At 42.2% G+C, this 8,334-nt stretch overlaps 1 pseudogene across 1 annotated transcript; it reads left to right on the top strand.

Annotated features, from left to right (window-relative positions):
- The first annotated feature begins 5,322 nt into the window (after positions 1 to 5,322).
- LOC147641335 (UDP-glycosyltransferase 85A3-like) lies at positions 5,323 to 7,147 on the top strand (annotated as a pseudogene). Its single transcript, XR_015269236.1, has 2 exons — positions 5,323 to 6,073; positions 6,152 to 7,147. The product of XR_015269236.1 is annotated as a UDP-glycosyltransferase 85A3-like (transcript).
- Positions 7,148 to 8,334: the final 1,187 nt, after the last annotated feature.

The raw sequence follows: 8,334 nt of genomic DNA, 5'->3' as shown, positions 1-8,334 counted from the left end.
TTTGATTTTTCATACATTGATATATGTTGTCCCTTGTTTACAGGACCCTGCACAGGAAGATGAGGAAGAAGGAGGCGGAGAAGGGAGCGCAGAAGGGAGCGCAGAAGGGAGCGAGGAGTAGTGCTAGCTACTCTTTTTTGTACTTAGCCACTGGCTTGGCTTCGTGCCTCTTGTATATACACTCCTCTTATTTTTGGTACTTGAAGCCACAGGACGTGGCTTAGCTTCGTGCTATATGTACATACAAGCACTTTTTGAGCTATCAATTAATGCCTTGTAACTAAACGTTTTGGAGTTGTAATGTTTTATTTGGAATTGTAATTAATGTCGGCTATAGACGTGCTTGCAAGAGTGCTAATTAAAATGCGGTTGGCTGTAAGAATTGAATTACACAATGTGAAAATGGAATTCCTATAACTACATAGCATACACAACATACACAGCATTCTGTTCAAGCACACAAAATTTAAAAAATATTCTGTAGCGCGTCTATAAACGTGTCTATATACGCGTCTGTCTGTTCAAGAAGCGTCTATTTACGCGTCTACAAACGCCTCTATAATTGCATCTATAAACGTGTCTATGCATGCGTTTGTATGTTTTTTAAAATTTCTCCCTGACCGTCTATTTGCGCGTCTATATGCGCGTCTATAGGCGCGTCTGTTTGCTATCTTTTAAACACGCCTTTAGACGCGGGTCTGTAGACGCGCTAATAGACGTGCAAATAGATGCGCCCGTAAGTTTTTTTTTTAGTTGAGTAAATGCGTCTGTGTGCACGTCTGTAGGTGCTTTGTCTTGTTGTGTAACCATGGGGGAATCACACATTCCATTAAATAGTATCCCTTTATGGTGAGCATAATCTATTCTCAACCAACTCTTTATGAGGCAATCAAATACAAGACCAACTTTTCTTAAGAAAAAAATGTTTTCTTGTAGCTTATTTGAGGGTATAGATTCCAAAACCTTTATGTTACTAAAATCTTCACTTGCTTACTCCATGGAGAGGTTCAAGAAACGTTCAATTCTTCCATTTGAACGCTAAGAAGAAGTAAATATCTCTCCTTAAGATAACGAGTGTGTTGATTTTACAGAATGAAAAAACAAAATACATAAAACCCTAATCAAATAAACCAATGATCAAATCTTCTTTAGACTCTCTACCAAATCCTAAGAACATAGCATGGCTCTAATATATGATCTTGAGAATCTAAGGTGCTAAGGATAGGCTTGGTAAAGTGATGCTCGTAGTGAGAAAGTTTAGATTAGGGAGGCTAAAATTAATCAAGATAATCCATGATTAAGAAATGTGGACCAATGAGCACACTCAAAAAATGTATTTTGTAATATGCGAGCAACCATACAATGAGGCTTCTAATAAAGATAGCCTCTAGCCAAGATTGTTTCCCATGTGGCATACTTATCCATGAGTTGTCACCTTTCCAAAATAGCACCTACACATGTTCTTATCCCTCCAACATTACATTATTGATATTACCTAAAAATATATTTCTAACACGTACCCTCAATTACACATATATGAAACTATATTTTCTAACATATAGCTCTCTCTATGCCATGTATATACCTCTTTCATATGTGAAACTATATTTTCTAACATATAGCTTTCTCTATGCCATGTATATACCTCTTTCATATATGGATATAGCTCTCTTTATGGATGCATATAGCTCTTAATTTATGTATCTCTCATGTATCTTTGCATAAAGGTCTTGCATAGAGGCCCCTTATGCATAGAGGCCTCTAAGCATACACACTTGCATAGATGCATCTATGCCTATGCCTTACCATAATTATATGCATGTGTCTTTACGTTATGCCTTGTTGTAGATGTGGCCCACTGGCTCATCTTCTAGAAATCCATAAAGAGGCTCAGGAAGGAGCACCTCATGATGATTTTGACCTTTACATGGTCTTGATGATCCAGACCTTTCGCATGTGTGGCATATGACCAATGCTTCCAAAGATATGGGGCATAATTCATGTCGCAGGTTGATTATAATCTAACCCCGGGCGGTGCACCTTAAAAAATGTAAGTGTAGCACGTGAGTTCATCAGGAGGGTTATTTTAATTGACAAAACTTATAGGATTACATCTACAAGAGGGGGTTTTTTATTACTCTTTTGAAAAAAAGCCATAGGTTCCTTAAGAAAGAGGGATAATTTAATTAGCTCATAGCATGTAGATAGAGGGGTTTTTTTATTACCCCTTGAACGCACGTGATACATATGATTTCTTAGTCCCCGAGAATCTTACCCCCCCATACATACCATGTGCTTACAACCTCCAATCACCCCATTCCCATCTAGCTAGGCCACCTCTTTTCCATCGGCACCCCTTTCCATGCCTCCATCCATGCCCACCTCAATCCTACCACCTCCTCAAAGACTCCCCCAAATTCGAGAAGTGTGATGATACTTCAGCATCCATGCACCATCGTTGCCACTTGGGAATGTGGTTATAGCCATGGAATATTTTGTCACTACTTCTCCTCCCTCATGGCTCCATTATGGTGTGTATCACCATATTCACAAGGCCATGCACAACATTAACGGGCAACAACTTCTTGCAAATTGGTTACGATGGGGCCCTCACACTATCATTCAAGTCAAAAAGCTACCGTTTGTGCAAATTTTTTTCTCTATCTAGATCCTTTGATTTGTTCACAGATAGAAATACGGCTATACTCCCCTATTTCTTATATTGTACACATAATTTACTTGATTATGTGGTTATAACCACCATGTAAGATTTTGTTGTTGCTTTTCTCCCTCATAGATTCGCCATGGCCTGTAGTAGCACCATAATCACACAATTGAGTGGTGAGAGTGTGCACTGAAAATTAATGTTTTCCTACTTGAAAGGTAGGCAACAAAATTGATAGAGAACCAGAGAAAGCACTTGTTAGTAAAGGGGGTATAAAAGTTGAAGGGGAAAATAAATTGGAAGGGAAAGAAAGGGGAAAAGTTCCAACAAAAACTTAAATGAAAGGGGTAGTAGAATCATGGATTGAAAGGTTTCGAGCACATGATAGGGATTTCATGAAAAAATACACTTTATCTAATACACTACATAGATTTCATAATAATTAAAGAGCCCTAAACATGTATATAAATTGAAGATCATTTGATAAATCCAATATGTAGATGTAATTATGTAAATCTTGTCTTTAAAATATGTCCTTCTCTTGAATGCACATGATATATTCACATAATAACTTGTGACCCTCCCTCCCTTTGAGGGAGTGGAGACACAAGAAATAATGGTGCTTGTGAGCTATGGGAGTTGAAGGTTGAGTAAGGAAGTAGGAGTTGAGAGAAGTTGTATGAGACCTATTGGGAGAGACATCCCTCTTATTATGGATATCTTTAGAAGCTTCAAGAGGAGTAGATATTGGGAAGACTATCATTACATTTAGAGGAAGCTACGAGGAAGAGATAAAAATGATATCATGGGATCTTGAGGAAGTCTCGGGCCTCGGGCCTTGAGCCTTGGGCCTTGAGCCTTGACCATTGACATATAAGCTCGCCAGTGAAAGACACAAGAATGTAGGAGGCTCCTTGTAGCTTCTATAGTGGTAAGTGAGCACTAGTATCCAAAATCTCCAATGGTGGACACTAGTTTAGGAAGACACAAAAACATAAGCTCCTCGTAGGCTCCTATAGAGATAAGTGAGCACTAGTATCCAAATCTCTGAGGGTGGAGATGCCACTTTTTAGTTTAGGTGCAAAGATGAGTGTGAACAGGTAGGACCATGATTAATTAGCAGAGTCAAAGTATTGACACATCACACCATCATCCAGCACTAGCTCCTCTATGTGTCAACTAGCAGAGTCAAAGTATTGACACATCACACCATCATCCAGCACTAGCTCTTCTATGTGTCAACTAGAAGAGTGAGAAAGGGGTTCTCCTAGTACTTAGTCGATTACACTAGGCCTTGTCGACTAAGTACTAGCAGAGTCAAAGTATTGACACATCACACCATCATCCAGCACTAGCTCCTCTATGTGTCAACTAGCAGAGTCAAAGTATTGACACATCACACCATCATCCAGCACTAGCTCTTCTATGTGTCAACTAGAAGAGTGAGAAAGGGGTTCTCCTAGTACTTAGTCGATTACACTAGGCCTTGTCGAAATGCACCCTAATAGTATAATATCTAGTGGTCAGGTTACCTTGTCCATTTGCACCACAATAGTATAGTTGCTCACGGCGGCTAGTGATCTCAACCTCGAGAAAGATATTTGTGTGCTCGTAACTATCAGGTTAACATTTGTCCTCTGGGAGATGATAACAAGGAATTCCCTGACAAAGGCATATGTATGATTCTATTTCTTTCTAAAGAAGGTTCTACTACACAATTTTTATATGATCATTATATCCTAAATTTAAGTAGGAACATGCTGTTCATTTTAGCAATCACCAATCCAAATGTGGCATTCTCTTCAACAAATTCACTAACACAACACAAGTGAATTGTATCCCTGCTCGAAAAAAATGTTTTTTTAAACCCTTAAAATTAAAGGCAATGCATAGCTTAAGCGGGGTTTAGACTTGACAACCACTACAAATCGTACAAATGCCGGGATTTAATAACTAAAATGTGTGAATTTCAACCCTTAAAATTAAAGGCAATGCCGAATTTCAACCGAGATTTCTAAATTTCAGGCGAGAAAATTACGCTACGAACCGGGTTATGTGAGCACTGAATTGTATTAGCATGATATATTACCCAAACACTCATGATATTTAAGCATTCATCTCACTTTCAAGTGTTGAAGTGATGGAATGTATGAATAATTACAAGATAGTTACTTACAATTACAAGATATGCCCCAACCAGGGAGAAACCATAGTACCAGACAGGGGTGAATCCATATGACCAGGATACAACCGGTCAAGCTGATGTAATTTTTGTTCTATTCTAATTCAATTCACCGCGCTTATGGAAAAAAAAAAGATATGCCCAACAAGTGGCTCCACCGAACGTAAGATGTTGTAGTCTTGTAGATATTTTTAAAACCTGAGAATTCCAGGACACCGTCATTTGAACGTGTCATGTGAGATTCGGGCACGCGGTCATTTATACGTGTGCTTGCCCCCTGCTATTCCCACGAGTCAACGTGCTTAACCTATGTCCGCTTTGAAGGACATAATGAAGTTCACCGGCTCTATTATCTAAAGTTCTAACAACGAGTTCGATCCACGCTCTCTACGGTTCCTTGTAACTGGAGTCCGGTGGTATATAAACCGGTGTTTCTCGCCAAAATTTAATAAAGTTCTAACAACGAGTTTCCCTCCCACAATCTGTAAAAAGCGGGCGGCGATCGGCATGGGAATGCACACAGGCTCCAATCAGTGCGAGTCTCGAGAGGCGTGGCTACAGAGGAAAGAACTCCGTTTGGGACTCTGCTACTTTGAGAAGACTGGTATGTTCAACCACGCGTCTGCCCGCAATCAGTAGCTATCATATCTTACCCACGAGGCTAAGACCCTTCTGCAAGCCCTGTGCTCTACCCGTAGCTACATTTTATATATTGATCGGAACTCCTTCCCTTTCAGCTATGGCCATGGCGAAACCCCATGTCCTTGCAATTCCTTTGCCGGCCCAAGGCCATATCAACCCACTCATGCGCCTGTGCAAAATATTGGCCTCCGAAGGCTTCATCGTAACCTTTGCCAACGTAGAGCCTATTCACGACCGAATGACCAAAGTCAGCATGAGTAGATCTACAAGCTCAGAGGGGTTGGATATCCGAAGAGCTCACATCCCCATCGCGGGGCTGGACATGGCCAACGATTTCCGGTTCTCCTTTCAAAATTTCTTCCAAGCTGTGGAAGGCCTCACTGCAGCGCTGGAGCAGCTGGTGGAGCGTCTTTCTAACGAAGGCTCGCCGGTCACTTGCTTGCTCTCGGATGTCTTCACAGCGAGTCCTACACACAAGGTGGCCGATAAGTTCAACTTGCCATGGGTGGCGCTCTTCCCCTCCAGTCAGAGCAGAAACCTGCTATGCTTCTACGTGCTAGACGGGCTAATCCCTATGAAAGACGGTAAACCCTGCACATATTCGATTGCTTGTTAACTCACGTATTTAGTGCTAACTACGGTTCGCTAAATGTTGTTTGCAGTAATAAACGCCAGCTCCCAGCTGCCGAGCGGTCTGTTTCACGGAAACCTTCCCGGCCTGCCGCCTCTGCGAAACGTAGACCTCCCAATGTACGCACATGTGGTAGATGACACGGAATACATGTACAGCGTAGGGGTACGCGAGTGCCGTATAGCATACGAGAGAGCCCGTGCCATTGTCGTCAATAGCTTCGACGAACTGGAGGGTCATGCCTTTGAAGCGATGCGCTCGCGCGTGAACGTGCCTCTCTACGGCGTGGGCCCGCTGGTCGGCGAGTTGGTGAATGAGAGCACGACCAGCCTGTGGCCACAGAAGAGACTCACTACGCGGATTGGCTCGATCGACAGCCGGCGAAGTCCGTCATCTACGTATCCTTCGGCACAATCACCGTCCTCTCTGGGCTGCAGTTTGAGGAGGTTCTCGGGGGTTTGGAGGCCAGCAAGCACCGGTTCTTATGGGCGTTACGGCCTGATCTTGTTGAGGGCTTCGGTGAGTTTTACTTCAACGGCTATTATAAGGATTGCGGGTACTTCATTCGATGGGCTCCGCAGCTCCGCGTCCTCTCGCACCCTGCCGTAGCCGGCTTCCTCACCCACTGCGGCTGGAACTCCACCATGGAAGCCATCGCCACAGGGGTCCCCATGCTTTGTTGGCCCTACTTCGCAGACCAATACCTCAACGCCAAATACATCGCAGAAGAGTGGAAGATCGGGCTGAGGTTTCAGCCAGCACTCAAATTTGGTGGTGGCGTGGTTACCAGAGGCGAAGTGGAACGAGTTATTAGAGGATTGATGGAATGTGAAGAAGGAAACATAGCGAGAAAGAATGCCGCACGGCTCAGAGAAGCTAGTGAGAGAACCTTACAGGTCGGAGGGTCATCGCACACAAAACTCCAAGCCCTTCTGCACGAACTAGCGGGCCCCTAAACCTTATGCGTAAAGTTTGGGGTTCGTAGTATAATTATCCGGGTTGAAATTTAGAAATCCAGGTTGGAATTCTATCGTTACCTTTAATTTTGAAGGACTTTGCCATTACCAGTCATCCTTGTCTCTCTTTGACTGCTTCGGACTCTACCATTACCAGTCACCCTTGCTACCATTGTTAGACCATTCTTAGCACGGATTGACAATTGATGTCTATGTGTTTGTTGCTTGTGCTTCTACTCCCTTCCCAGGCTTCAATGCCTATGCATTTGCTTTAACACCCACTATTGCCGACATGGGTTCAAATCTCATCTTGTACTCTTACTTTATCACCTTTTGTAATTGCATGCCACTAAGCCCACACTTTTGAATGTAAAAACACTTACTAAATTATGGCATGCTCCAATCCTTGAATTAGAGCTCCACCTTCTTACTTTGCTAATAAAACCCATGATCTCATTTGAAGAACTACAGATCTATATTGAGGCAAGATATTCTCTTCTTTTTTATAGAAAGATCAACATGGCTACCTCTTCTCTCTCCTTCTTTGTAGAAAGAAAAACATGGCTACTTCTTGCTAGATGACCGGCCCTCTAGCATACCTCGTGTTGCTTGTCACCAAGAGATCTGGAAGCCCTACAATTGTCTTTCCTCTACTTTTGTAAAACTATCTCCTCTTCTTTCCATTCTAGGTGGACCTTGTAGCAAAGGTGCTTTATTTCTACTATGGGTTGTGGCCAAGCTCACAACTCATTCTCTAGACATTTGAATTTTTTACTGGCTTAGATGATGCATAGTACTCTTGTTCTCTAACTTGCCACAATCTTCTTGCATCAACTAGAGCTCATCACATGCATACTGTTGTTCTATAACTTACCTGAATCTTCTTGCATCAACTAGCACTCCAAACTTGCATGTCGTTGACATGTAACAAGGGTGCATCTCTTTCAAAATGTTTCTCTAGAGAAAACCAATAGGTGCATAATCAACATGAAAGCATTTAATGGCCTTCACACAATGTTGCTCATCTTTCATGAGCAAACCTAACTAGCACAACTCTCTTTTTAGTGTGCTCAAGGTGGGTTACATCCTTAGCCCACAACCACTTATCACTTGCTTGGACAAGTTTCCACCTCTTCACATTCTTTGCCAAATGCAAAGAACGATGGGGGAATCACACATTCCATTAAATAGTATCCCTTTATGGTGAGCATAATCTATTCTGAACCAACTCTTTATGAGGCAAACACTACAAGGGATT

This window comes from Cibotium barometz, chromosome 2 (genome assembly GCF_041138505.1).
Source record: "Cibotium barometz isolate CiBa-2024 chromosome 2, ASM4113850v1, whole genome shotgun sequence".
NCBI classification, from domain to species: domain Eukaryota; kingdom Viridiplantae; phylum Streptophyta; class Polypodiopsida; order Cyatheales; family Cibotiaceae; genus Cibotium; species Cibotium barometz.
This window is presented reverse-complemented; position numbering and strand designations above follow the sequence as displayed.